At 34.9% G+C, this 14,797-nt stretch overlaps 1 pseudogene; it reads left to right on the plus strand.

Moving 5' to 3' along the window:
- Nucleotides 1-11,266: 11,266 nt before the first annotated feature.
- On the plus strand, nt 11,267-11,767 carry LOC123853239 (EF-hand calcium-binding domain-containing protein 10-like; annotated as a pseudogene).
- Nucleotides 11,768-14,797: the final 3,030 nt, after the last annotated feature.

A 14,797-nucleotide genomic window follows, 5' to 3' on the forward strand; every position in this document is an offset into this window, starting at 1 on the left:
CTGAATAAAGCTTAATTGATGATGTTTAATATAGTTCTGAATTTGTTTTGTTTACATTATTTTTAGAGTGTTGAATCTATGATTATAGGAGACTATTCTGTAATTTTCCTTTCTTTTGGTGTTTCTGTCTGGGTTTGATATCAAGGCTATGCTTGTGTGATAAAAAATTATGATGTAGTCCTCTACACTCTGGAAGAATTTATGAGTGTTAGTTTTTCTTAAAATGTTTAGAATTCATTATTAAAAAGAAAAAGTTATCTGAGCCTGAGATTTTTTTTTTTTTTGGGAAGTTTTAAATAAGGGTTTTAATCTTTGATGGATATTGGGCTATTCAGATTTTCTATTTTTTTCCTCTATGGTCATTAAGTGGCTATTTAATTGAGAAATTTATTGATTTCATCCAAATTATCAAATGTATTGGCATAAGGCTGTTCATCATAACCTCTTATTATCTTTAAGGTGTGTAGAATCAGTTATGTTTTTTTCTGAACAGTCCTAAGTTTTTCAATTTTATCATTTCAAAAACCAATATTTGACTCTTGATTCTCTGTATTATACATCTGATTTCTATTTCGCTGATTTATTGATTTAATTCCTTTCTATTTTTCTTCCTTCTAATATCTTTTTTTTTTTTTAATTTGCTGCTACTTCACATTGATATTCAGCCTTCTTTCTCTTATTTCCCAGTATTTGCATTTAAAACAGGGTTCCTCAACCTTGGCACTATTACTATTTTGGCATAAATAATTTTTGTTGGAGGTAATTGTCCTGTGCATTGTAGGATGTTTAACAGCACCCCTATCTTCAACCCATACATGCTAGTATTACCCTCCAGTTGAGCCAACTAATAATCACTCCTAGTTGAGAATCACTGAATTAAGGCAACACATTTCCTTCTAAACACAAGTGTTGATATATCTTCATGAATTTTGCCATTAATGTTTTATAATTTCTAGTTTGATATTTTTGCCTTCATTCCATGTATTCTTTAGACATGTATGCTACTCATTTTCAAGTTGCTGGGAAATTCCTTTTTGTCATTCATTTTCAACTTGATTGATTGAAATCTTTTGAAATTTCTGAGGCTTTCTTCATGGTACAGCATGTAGTTGACTTTGGTAAAAATTTCGTGTGTGTGAAAAAGAATATAGACTCTTTTTGTTATGTGCAGTATTTTAACATGACAGATCAAATTTATTGTGCTTTTCGAGTCTTGTATTTTCAGGTCTCCCTAATGATTGTGGTTTTTGGTATATGCAACTCTGAGTCCCTTTTAATGTGTTCCTATAGATTTGAAATTGTCATATCTTCCTACATTGATCTCTAGAATTAAGACATGTCCCTCTATTTCTAACACTCTTGCATTAAAAAGTTCACTTTGTCTGATATTGTAAATATTTAACGTCCCATTTTTATCAACATTTCACCAACTTTTCTGTCAATGTATTTAAAGTCTAATTTTTATAATCAGTATTTAATTGGAATATCCAGTTGATTTATAGTTACTGATAGAAATGGTTATATCTACCATTTGACATGTGTTTTAAATTTAACTCTTTTTCCTTCGCCTTGGGATTTTTTTTGTTTGTTGGGATTATTCAGAGTTTTTTTCCCTTGCAACCTATCAATTATACATTTTACTCTTATGTTGATTAACCCCCAAATTAAAACATGTACTTATAACTTTTTATGCGTAGTAATTACTTTACTTTTTAAAGTAATGTTAAAATTTATGAAAGTTTTAATCTCATACTCAAATTTATTTGAATTTGGTTTTATGCATTTAATATTTTTACCTATGTTTAATTTTGTGTTTTCCATTTTGTTCATCCATGTTTCTGCCTGGTATCCTTTGCCTTCTGTTCGATAAACCCATTTTAGTATTACCTTTATTTCTGGTCTACTATTAAAATTTTTCATTTGTCTTTAAGTATATTTTTCCTAAATATAGAAGTATAAGCAGGTTTTATTCCCCCTCACCCTTTTAAAGACGCTAATCCATGGTCTTCTGCTTTCAATGATTCTTTTAGTAAGGTAACTCTCTTATTGCTGCTTGTTTTATTGTAGTTCCATGAAAGTTAGTGCTTTTTTTTTTTTCTCTACATGCTTTTGTGATTCTTTTTCTTTGGGTTTCATCAGTTTTACTAAGGAGTGTGTATGTGTGTACACCCATGCTTATTTTATTTATATTCTGTTTGTGGCGGTGGGATTTCAACAAGACTTAAAAAATATGAAATTTATCAGCATTGGAAAATTCATTTTCTGTTTTGATTACTACTTCTGCATATTTTCCCTCACTTCTAGCACTCCAACTTCACATATGATTTATCTTTTTTTTTGCCTCCCATTCTGTTTTCCTGTCTGTTCTTCAGTTTAGGTGTTTTTAACTGACCTACCTCTCAAATGCCTACTGTGTCCAATATGCCATGAGACCCATTTGTAGAGTTTTTATATTATTCACTTATAAAATATACATCTTATTTTATATATATTCATTACTATTGACAGTATTTCTTTTAATCCATTTGGTTCTATATTTTGAACATATTAAAATCCTTTTCTGCTAATAAGCATTAAGGTTTTGTGTTGGTTTGCTAACCTAGGCTATCTTGACTATTACACAGTTAATCATTTCCTTACATACTTTTTAAGTTTGGTTGGGGGATGTTTTGCTTTTGTAACATATCATGAGACTCATTTATTCATGGAGTTTTTGTTTTAATATTTAATAAACTTTACATCTTATATTTTTAGTTTATATTAATAGACTTTTAGATTTGCAGAAAAGTTGCAAGACTATTGCACAGAGTTTCCATATACCCCATAGCCAGCCTAATAGTTAACATTTTTAAAAAATGTTTGAAGATGAAATGATTCTGTAGAAGTCTATGTGGAAAATATATTTATGACATCCACAGAACTGAGAGACGTGTCTGGCATAAATTAGGTCCTCAATAAATGTTTCTTATATTAACAGATGAAATGCAGATTGTTCTAAAATATTACAAGGCCTTTGATGCAGGTAAACTAAGATGGTTGTAACAAACTCTGTAGGCAAGGGGAAACTATCTTTTTAAAGATTTGATACCCTGAAGAAAACCTATAATTTAAAAAGAGTTAAAAAGATCATTCAAATTTATCTTGGAAAAACAACAAAAATAAACTCAAAAATTCAATACTAAGTTCATGTCCTGAGACTTAAAATAACAAAAATTCTACTTCTGTTTCATGAATCAATGTCATAATGTCTATAATCACAGATGTCAAACCCAGTTAATCTCAAATAGGGATGAAATGTGATTTGAATTTATTTTCAATTGGTTTCATAGTTTGGATGAGAAATAGATTTCCTCCAATTTGTTTTCAGATCATTAATGAAGTGGCCATTTGAAATTTGTGTTGGTCTTCCTAAGCAAAAAAGGTAGCATTCTACAGAGTATAGTTTTAGGGTCATTCAAAGGTCTTCCTAGCCATCAAATTTCCTCCCAACCAGTGTATGAAGTTACACCACGGGTGTGGTTTTCATAAAGGTGAGAAACTTATCCTTGCATTACTTGTCCACATTTTAGGTACTGACCTAGCCAGTGGGTATAAAGAACTTTGCAGGGCCTACTGATAGTGAGTTGATTAGGTCCTTCCACATGGAAACAGGAAGCAAGAACCCTGCCTCTAAGAGCTGGATTATATTAGGCTCCCCTTTGCTGGTGAAAAAAGGAGACTGGCTAGCTGCCAGAACTATTTTCCTTCATGGTTCCCAAGAAAGATGTACACAAAAAAGAAAAGGCCAGGCAAAGCTATAAGGCTTTCCCCAAAATCAATGTAGGCTCCTGGTGAGAGGTGCTTGGCCATATGGAACTTGCAAGAATTCCTCTAATGAGACTAAGGCACTTCCTTCCGCATGGGAGTTGGCCTGGTTTCTGATGGCAGTGGCTGTCTGCATCTTCCAAGAAGTTAAGCATTATGCCATAACAAAGCAGGTCAGGCAGCCTCTATGGTTGCAGACCTATCTAATCAAACACCTCTATGGAAGAACAAACAGGGAAATCCTAAAAGATAAATTTTCCATCCAATATTCTACCCCTAGTACCATGGCCCAAACCTAATTCACCAGTGCTTATCCTCTACCGACACAGGCTTCCAGTAAACTCCTCTCACTTCCCCTCCTCCTATTAATGACACCCTAATCAGCGTTTGTGTAATATTGGCTCTTTTGCTTTCATGTTCAATCAGGCACAATTTCTTCAACATTTATTAATCTCTTTTTATTTATGTAACAACCATGTTAGTCTGGCATTTGATGTAATGACTTCCTCACCCCATCATTTCAAAGTATCCCTAGAGCCTAGAATAGTGCCTTACATATAGTATATTCCCAATTAATATTTATTGCATGACTGAATGAATGGATATCCCTCTCCCATCCTAATCAAGATTCTTTTCCCTTGTCTGTATAATATACTAAAAGCATAGCTTTGATCCCCCAAACTTGGAAACATTTTGTTTCTCATCCTATTTCCTCTCCTTTAATCACATTTTTGAAACTGTCTCATTATATTTTCCCAAATATCCTATATAATTCCACTATATTGACAAGCCCTAAATTCTCCTTGTTTTTCCTTCTGAAGTTTACTATCTTCTTCTATATCAATCCATCTCTTCCTGTGAAAATTCTTCTCCTACATTTAAAACCTGCATCTGGGGACACCTGGGTGGTTCAGTTGGTTGGGCGTCTGCCTTCAGCTCAGGTCATGATCCCAGGGTCCTGGGATTGAGCCCCACATCGGGGTCCCTGCTCCCTCTGCCTGTTCTATCAAATAAAAAAATAAAAAGATAAGAACAAAAAATATCTTCCTGTATTTTTTTTTATTGGTATTTCTCTTAACAGCATGGTACCTTACACATTTATTAGCTACATAGTAAATAGTATATAGTGAATCTATTCATTTACTCAACATCAATTTTAAAGACCTCAATAGAAATCTTGATGCACACATAAGGACAAATCAAGGCATATTTTCAGTGATTTACAGGGGTTGATAGAAAAGAGTGACATTGTTAGGGACAAAAGTTACAAGTTTCCTAGAAAAGGTGGCTCTTGAAATGACCCTTGAATTTAACACACTAATATACCAGATAATATAATATCACTATTCTACCTCATAAATTAGTATGTTTGTGCAGCATACAAAGATTCAAAACTGAGAAGAACCATAGGTATTTTTGACAATATGAGAGGAAAATGGAGGAGAGAAGTCAGCACTATAGCAAAATCCAGGCAGGTAGAATTCTAGGTGTCCACAGAGAAAGAATCCTGGACAGGAATTTGAGACTGTGCCACTTCATTAAATCATACCATCACCTGGACTTTGCTTGTCTTATCTATGCAACAAATCCATTTAACTATGTGATCCTTAGGTCTTTCTGCTATAAGATTGTTGGGATTTCCTGATGCCAACACAGGCAAATAGCTTAAGAGAAAACCAACCAGGTTTCTTCTACAAGGGCCAATTAGAGACAAATCATTTGAGTTGTAGAAAGCCTTTCACCCTTCTGAAGTACTCTGAACATTTCCACACTCTTGAGACTCTTGATGTATACAGTATGGAAGTGAGTGAAGGTTTAAGCTGTTATTTGCTGTTAACACATACTGCCTAAGAAATAAAATGATCCCTAAGTATGATTTCTGTGTATAAACTCCTTGTAGCTATTATTGAGCTTGCAATAGGCTCTCCGAACTTCTATTAAAATATCAATAGTATTTTTCAGAGCTTAAATTGAGCAGTGATTTTATTTCAGGCTGATCCTATAAACCACTTTTCTTTGAAGATTCTCTTGTTGTTGCTAAAAATGAAAGCCATTCAAACGAGCAGTGATTGAAACAGTGAGAAAGGAGGGGAAAAAATCAATATCGTATTTTCCAGGGCACTATCTCTGCTTTTGAAAAGAGACCATTAATAACGTGCTTACGGGAGAGGCAGCCAGTTGCTCAAAGTGCATTCAGGGGTGAGCTGAATGGATGGATTTCTGGGAAGCCTCTCATGAGAGAGATTGCTGAGAAGTCAAAGCTCACTGGTGGAATCTACAGCAAGCTGACTCAAGGCTCTCTCAGGACCTGGAGCTAAATGGACTGCTTTGCAACCCTGAAGGCATTCTCTTCTATACCTCATCTGAGCTCTGAGACAAAATGGCATGGGGCAAAGAGGGAAGAATAACCATCAATTCCTAGTTATTCATGGGCTTGTTGTGTTTCCCAATCTAATCCATTTAATCAAGACCAAAATCATTAGCTGAGATACAAACTTAGTGGTGGAGTAATGGCCTTGTCTGCATTGAGCTTCCATGTCTCACCAGTGTTCCATCTCTGCTCCAGGCTGTTTTCTAGGCACAAAAGAAATTTCTAAGGCAGAAAAAAAATCTATGGTAATGCTTGAAATCTAAGAGATTTAGGAATAAAACATATTTGTAATTGCCAACTGATAGCTCCCCTCAAGTGAAGAAATTTGAGACCTAATTTTTAATATTCTGCTTATTAAGGAGAATGAAGGATTCTAATATATAAAAGATGTCAACAAAAATGCTAAAAGAGGAGTATTTTGAGAGAGGGAGATCCAAGTCAAGATGAAAAAGGATGAAAACCCATCATGGGAGAATGAGTAGTACAAATTCAGTCATAGATGGTATAACACAGACCTAAGGCTGAAGAGAATGCAGTGTTCTATGTCCTAAATAATAATAGAATTTAAAGATATCAAAGAATATCAGAATTATTGTTACTGACCCAGGAGGAGGAGATGGGTGATGTGTGTGTCCTCCTCAGATTTAGAAATGCTTCTGATATGGGTAACTGAGAGGTAAGTGCACTATCAAGCCCACCAATGGCTATATATCTCCTAGTTTAGAGTAATAAATAGTAGGCATTATTATAGACAGGTAAATTTGTGAGTTCTTTACCTGGGATTGAGAAGTGTTCATGAGTGCCATTCAATACTTGTTTAGCCAATTGAGTGACCACATATCAATTTTGTGACCTATTTAGGTCCTAATTTTTTCAAATGCAAAGTGGGTTTAATATTAGTACCTATCTTGGCAATTGTTAAGGGAAATAAATGAATTGAAATCATTGGTGGTTACATATATGATCCTACATTAACATGTTTATAAACAGTGCTCCTGGGAGGTTGTCCAAGATGTTAGCATAGGAAGACCCTGAAATCACCTCTTTCCACAGACACACTGAATCTACACTTTGTATACAGCAATTTCTTCTGAAGAACTAATCACTGAATATCTAGCTTTAGCACAACAAACAATAGAGGGACCACATAGAGAAAGGTAGGAGACACAAAAACACAGAGATGATGGGAACACCACCAGGGATGTGACAACTTGCCCATCCTAGGGCATACCCAGGAAAAAAAATAGTTTAGTGAAGGAAATCCGTCCACCAGGTAGGAAACTGTCTCAACTCTCTCTAAAGGCACAGAGAATGGGCATTTTTAAAATAAAATTTATTTTCCACCTCCATTTTGATAATGTGGATAGGAGCAGGATCTAAGTGCTGTAGCTGGACTACTAGGTCCACCCCAGTGAACCCCAGGCCCCTAGACCACACCTCTAGCCAACCTGCTGGGGCCACCATAGTACTCCATGGGACCACCCCTGGCCCATACTGAGTCCAGGTCCAGCCAGCCAGTCAAATCTTCCAGACACACAGTTTACACAAAGGATTCTCCTAAGTCCACTTGTTAAAGATTAGGAGAGGTAGATGTTCTTCCTAATTCATAGAAACATAGAAATTTGAAGAAAATTAGGATGCAGAGGAATATGTTCCAAGTGAAAGAATAACATAAAACCACGGGGGGGGGGGGGAACTAAACAGAAGTAATTAATTTACCTAATAGAGTTTGAAGTAATGGTTATACCTATACCATAAAACCATAAAAATCCAAGAAAACACAGGCAGTAATTTCTCTGACATCAGCCATAGCAACCTTATTCTAGATACATCTCCTAAGGCAAGGGAAACAAAAGCAAAAATAAACCTATTGGAACTCCATCAAAATAAAAAGCCTCTAAGGAAACTATCAACAAAATAAAAAGCCAACCTACTAAATGAAAGAAGATATATGCAAAAGATATATCTGATAAGGGGTTAATACCCAAAATATATAAAGAATACCTCCCAACACCAAAAAAATCTGATTAGAAAATGGGCAGAAAACCTGACTAGACATTTTTTCAAAGAACATCTACAGATGAACGCCTCATTCATTGTTGGGAATGTAAATTGGTACAGCTACTGTGGAGAACAGTATGGAGGTTCCTCAAAAAATTAAAAATAGAAATAGCATATGATACAATAATTCCACTATTGGGTATATACCCAAGAAAAACAAAAACACTAACTCAAAAAGATATATGCACCCGTATGTTTATTGCAGCATTATTTTTAACAGCTGAGAAATGAAAGCAACTTAAGTGTCCATCAACAGATGGACAAAAAAGGAAAATGTGGTATACATACATACAATGTAATATTACACAGCCATAAAACGGATGGCATCATGCCATTTGAGACGACATGGATGGACCTAGAGAGTATTATGCTAAGTGAAACAAATCCAACTGAGAAAGACAAATACCATAGGATTTCCACTCATAAATGGAATCTCAAAAAAAAAAAAAAAAAAAAAAAGAACAAAAAGCAGAATCAACTATAAATACTGAGAACAAACTGATTGTTGCCAGAGGGGAAGGGGCTGGGGTTTAGGCAAAATGAGTGAAGGGGAGAGAGACACAGGCCTCCAGTTACTAAGTCATGAGAATAAAAAAAGAACATAAGGAATACAGTCAATGATACTGTAATAAGGATGTAATGGGGACAGATGGTAGCTGTATTTGTGGGGAGCATAGCATAATGTATAAACTTGTCAAATCACTAAGTTGTACACCTGAAACTAATGTAACATAGTGTGTCAATTCTACTCAAATGAAAAAAAATAATGGTCATAAAGATGCTTACTGAACTTGGGAGAAAAATGGATAAACCCACTGAGAACTTCAACAAAGAGTTGAGTTAAAAAATGTAAGAAAGAACTAATCAGAGTTGAAGAATACAATAAATGGAATGAAAATACACTTGAGGGCATCAACAAAAAGATATATAACAAAAACATAAATTAGGGGGAGTAAGAATGTAGTGCTTTTAGAATACAGTCAGACTTAAGCAACTATCAGCTTAAAATATACTGCTACATATAAAGGTCAATATATATGAACCTAATGATAACCACAGCCAAATCTACAATACATAAAAAATAAAAAGCAAATATAACACCAAAGAAAAACATCAAATCACAAGGGAAGATCCAAGAGAAGAAAGGACAATAGAAGAACTATACAAAAAACTGGAAAATGACAAAATGTCAATAAGTACATATCTGTTAATAATTACTTTAAATGTAAATGGACTAAATGTTTCAATCAAAAGACACAGAGTGGCTAAATGGATAAAAACAAGACCCATCCATTTGCTACCTAACAGAGACTTCAGATTTAAAAAACAGACCGAAAGTGAAGAGATAGAAAAAAAATATTCCATGCAAATTGAAACAAAAAGAAAATGGGGGTAAAAATACTTCTATCAGAAAAAATAGACTATAAAACAAAAATTCATAAAAAAATAGGAAATGACATAATGAAAAAAGGGGTCCAAGAAGAGGACAAAACATGTAAATATTTATGCACCCAAAACAAAACCTAATTATAATAGAACAAATGTTAATAAAGGGAGAAATTGATGGTAATACAATAGTAGTAAGAGATGGACTATAATACCCCACTTAAATCGATGGGATAGATCGTCCACCAAAAATCACTAAGGATGCCATAGCCTTAAATGACACATTAGACCAGATAGACTTAATCTATAGAACATTTCATCCCCAAACTGCAAAATACACATTCTTTTCAGTGCATATGGAACATTCTGCAAGATTGATCACGTTAGCATGCAAAACAAGTCTCAATAAATTCAAGAAGACTGAAACCATATCAAGCATCTTTTCCAACAACAACAGTGTGAAATAATTATAAGAAAACTGGGAAAAACACAAGAACATGTAAATAACATATTACTAAACAACCAATAGTTTGATGAAGAAATCAAAGAAGGAAATTAAAAAATGTCTTGAGATGAATGAAAATGGAAAGACTCTATGGGATGCAGCAAAAGCAGTTCTAAGAAGGAAATGCACAGCAATACAAGCCTAATTGAAGAAATAAATATCTGAAAAAAAATTCCAACTTTATACCTAAAGTAATTAGTAAAAGAAAAAGGCCAATGTTAGTAGGAGGAGGAAATAAAAAGATTAGAGCAGAAACAAATGAAATACAGACTAACATAGCAATAGAAAAGATCCATGAAACTAAAAGCTAGTTCTTTGAAAGAAGAAAATTGACAAACCTCTAGCCAGATACATCAAGGGGGAAAAAAGAACCCAAATGAATAAAATTTGGAAAAAGTTCCAACTTATATCACAGAAATACAAAGGATCATAAGAGACTACTATAATTATAAGCCAACAAATTGGTAAATCTAGAAGAAATGGACAAATTACTAAAAACACACAATCTTCTAAGACTGAATTACATAAATAGAAAATTTGAATAAATTATAAGTAATGAAATTAAATCAGTAATTTAAAAACTCTGTCCAAAAAGTCCAAATTGAAATCATATATCAAGGACCTTTTTTGACCACAATGATAAGAAACCAGAAATAAATTATAAGAAAAAAATCTAGAAATAACACAAATACCTGAAACCTAAGCAACATGCTACTAAACAATGAAAGGGTCAACCAAAAAATCAAAGAGAAAATTTAAAATGCATGCAGACAAATGAAAATGAAAACACAATGGTACAAAATCTTCAGGATGCAGTGAAAGCAATTCTAAGAGAGAAGTTTAAAGCAATACAGGCCTACCTCAAAAAGCAAGAAAATTTTGAGATAACCTAACTTGTACCTAAAAGAGCTAGGAAAAAAAAAAATGAATAAAGCCTAAAGCTAGTAGAAGGAAGAAAATAATAAAAAATAGAGCAGAAATAAATGAAAGAGACTAAAAAAAAAAAAAGAGAGAGAGAGAGAGGTCAATGAGACCAGGAGCTGGTTCTTTAAAATGATCAACAAAATTGATAAGCCTTTAGCCAGACACAAGAAAAAATAGGACCCAAATAAATAAAATCAGAAGTAAAGGAGGGAAGAATGCAGGAGGGCGGCAACAGGGAGCTGGAGGCCAAGAATTATTTGGAAAAACATCGGGTTATGGAGTTGCTGAACTATCTCACCAGTGCCCTGCTCTTTTTCCAGCCAGAAAAGCCAAAAGAGTATTTAATATCTATATCGGAATGACTGAGAATTGCCAAAATAACAGGCATGGCTTTTCCTTTCTTTATGGATCACTCTAACATTGCGTCTATGTTTGAGATGATGGACATTTCAAATAAAGGCACTATATCATTTGTGCAGTACAAAGAAGGCCTAAAAACTCTGGGTCTGTTGAATGAAGATGAAGTTTTAAAAGATGATGGACATGTAATAACTTTGGAAAAATTCAGATCTGTAGTGAACAAGAGGACTGAGAAATATGGTCAGGCAAGAATATACAATGGGGAAAAGACAGTCTCCTCCTCAAATTCTATTGAGAAAACTGGACAGTTACATGTGAAAGAATATAAGTGGGTTACTATCTTACACCACATGTAAAAATAAGTTCAAAATTATTTAAACACCTAAATGTAAGACTTGAAACCATAAAGGCAAAAGCTAAAATAAACAAATGGGATTACATCAAACTAAAAAGCTTTGCACAGTGAAGGAAACCATAACAAAACAAAAAGACAACATCCTGAATGGGGGAAGATATTTGCAACTCATACATCAGATAAGGAGTTGATATCCAAAATAAAGAACTTATACAACTTAATATAAAAAAACTGATTAAAAATGGGCAAAGGTTTGAATAGACATTTTTCCAAATAAGACAAGAGACATATAAAAAGATGCTCAAAATCACTAGTCATCAGAGAAATACAAATCAAAACCATAATGAGATGTCACCTCACACATACATGTCAGATTGGCTTTTATTAAAAAGGCAAAATGTAACTGTTGGCTAGGTGTAGAGAAAAGGAAAACCTCATGCACTGTTGGTGGGAATATAAATTGGTGAAACCATTATGGAAAACAATATGGAGATCCCCCCCAAAATTAAAAATAGAACTACCATACAATCTAGCAATTCCACTTCTGGGCATTTATCTGAAGAAAACAAAAATACCTATTCAAAGAGATATATGCACCCTTTTGTTCATTGTAGCCTTATTTACAATAGCTAAGTGCCTATTGATAGATTATTGAATAAAGATATTGTATTTATATAAAATAGAATATTACTCAGCCATAAAATAGAATGAAATCTTATTATTTGTAACAACATGGATGGACCCAGGTGATATTATGCTAAGTGAAATAAGACAAATACTGGATGATTTCACTTATATGTAGAATCTAAAAAGTGAAACAAAACAGAAAATGACTCCTAGATATTGGAAACTGTTGGTTTACCAGAAGGGGAAGGGATTGGAGAGTGGTTGAAATAGGTAAAGGGGATTATGAGGTATAAACTTACAGTTATAAAATAATTAAGTCATGGGGATGTAACAAAGTATAAGAAACAGAGTCAATAATATTGTAATAACTTTGTATGGTTACATATGATAAGCAGGCTTATCTTAGGAATTCTTTGTAACATATAAAAATAAAAAATCACAATGATGCACATTTGAAACTAATAAGATATTTTATGTCAATTAGACTTCAATAAAAGAATAAAAAATAGAAAGTAAAAAATTTGCTCCTGATATCCTCTATCCCTGCCTCAGGGAACCAGCTTCTCCTATAGTCTTGGTTATCACTGTTGGTGGGCTATCAACTCCTCTCCTATTTGTTCAGGAGAAGGCACACAAAATTAGCAACAGCAACCACCATCCCTGTTAACAAAGCAAAAAAAGAACTGAAGCTCTACCGGGGCGCCTGGGTCGCTCAGTTGGTTAAGCGACTGCCTTCGGCTCAGGTCATGATCCTGGAGTCCCGGGATCGAGTCCCGCATCGGGCTCCCTGCTCGGCAGGGAGTCTGCTTCTCCCTCTGACCCTCCTCCCTCTCATGCTCTCTGTCTCTCATTCTCTCTCTCTCAAGTAAATAAATAAAATCTTTAAAAAAAAAAGAAAAGAATTGAAGCTCTACCTTCGAAATACATCTAGAATTTAACTAGTGGTATGGTTCTGGTACAAATCATTATAATAATCTTTTCCCAGTTTTTCTGTAAATCTCCATATTTCCCTGCTTATGCTCTGGCCTGCATGTTATTTAACCTCAATGGAGCAGCCAAAATGATTCTGTTAAAAGGTGTTAAATCATGTCACTGTATTCAGCCATCTCTGGTGGTTTGCCATATTTAATTCAATAAAGGATAAGGCCTTGTTGCCACTCCACCTTTTTTCCCTGGTATTCTTTTTTCTATCTTTTCTTCCCCAGCCACGCTGGCCTTCTTTGCTGTTCACTGAATAGGCTGGGCAGCTTGCCTCAAGGCCTTTAATACACAAGTCCCCCTACTTAGAATTTCCTTCCCCATATATCTGTAAGGCTAACTACCTTACTACGTTTAGGTAGTTACTCAGTAGTTACTTTCTAGATGAGGTTTCCTGCTCTACCTAAAATTTAAAGCTTACTCTCCCATTATTAAATGCTATAAATCCTGTTCTTGCTTAACTTACCCTCTTTATTACTTATACTAATAATAACACTGCATTTAACTTATTGTGTCTTCCCTACAAAAATGAAGGCAGGTACTTTTATTTTCTGTTTCCACTACTATATCCTCTGACAAGGGTGCTGACAAATACTAAATGCTCAACAAATATTTGTTGAGTTGGCTGGGAAGATGGCAGAATAGGAGGACCCTAAGCACACCTCATTCCATGGATCCAACTAGATAACACTCACATTGGAGTAATTACCCAGAAAATGACCTAAAAACTGACAGAAGAAACTCCACAACTAAAAGTAGAAAAGAGGTCACTGAAGAGGATAGGAAGGGTAGAGCCATGGTGGATTGCTAAATGCTCCCATGAGCCATCCACAGGAGGGAGGAAGCTATGGGCATGGAGAGGGGAGAGAAATAGATTATCACACTGGGGAACCTACATGGGGAAGATGAAACACCATAACATTGGGCTTTAAAAACCAGAGGCACCAAATTTTGTGAGTTCTTACAACCAGAGGAATTTAAAGCCTGGATTTTAAAAATCAGCAGGCTTAGCTCTGGGAAAGCCCAGAGGGCAATAAGAAGCTGAGTCCCCACCCTTAAATAGCACAACAAACAGCCCACAGACATACAGCATAGAAGCAGCCCTTTGAAAATGCCTAGGACATATGGAGAGAGAGAGTTATTTACTTATCTCAGAGTGTGTCACAGATGGACAGAGTTCACAGGGAGACTCTTCCAGGAACAAAGGAGCTATAAGGTGCCATTTGCTCTCCTGACCCAGCATAAACACAGGGCCACTTGCAGGAACCAACACAGTGCCAGTGTTCACTACCTAACTTGCTTACACCAAGCTCTGCTCCAGCTCTGCTCTTTGGTGGATCCACAATTTCCAGCCATTCTTGCCTCAGTCCTCACAATGGGATTTCACCCACCACCACCACCACCACCACCACCACCACCACGACCA

This window comes from Mirounga angustirostris, unplaced genomic scaffold, assembly GCF_029215605.1.
Source record: "Mirounga angustirostris isolate CCGP_5_RB_7025 unplaced genomic scaffold, mMirAng1.0.hap1 SCAF_14, whole genome shotgun sequence".
Classification (NCBI taxonomy): Eukaryota; Metazoa; Chordata; class Mammalia; order Carnivora; family Phocidae; genus Mirounga; species Mirounga angustirostris.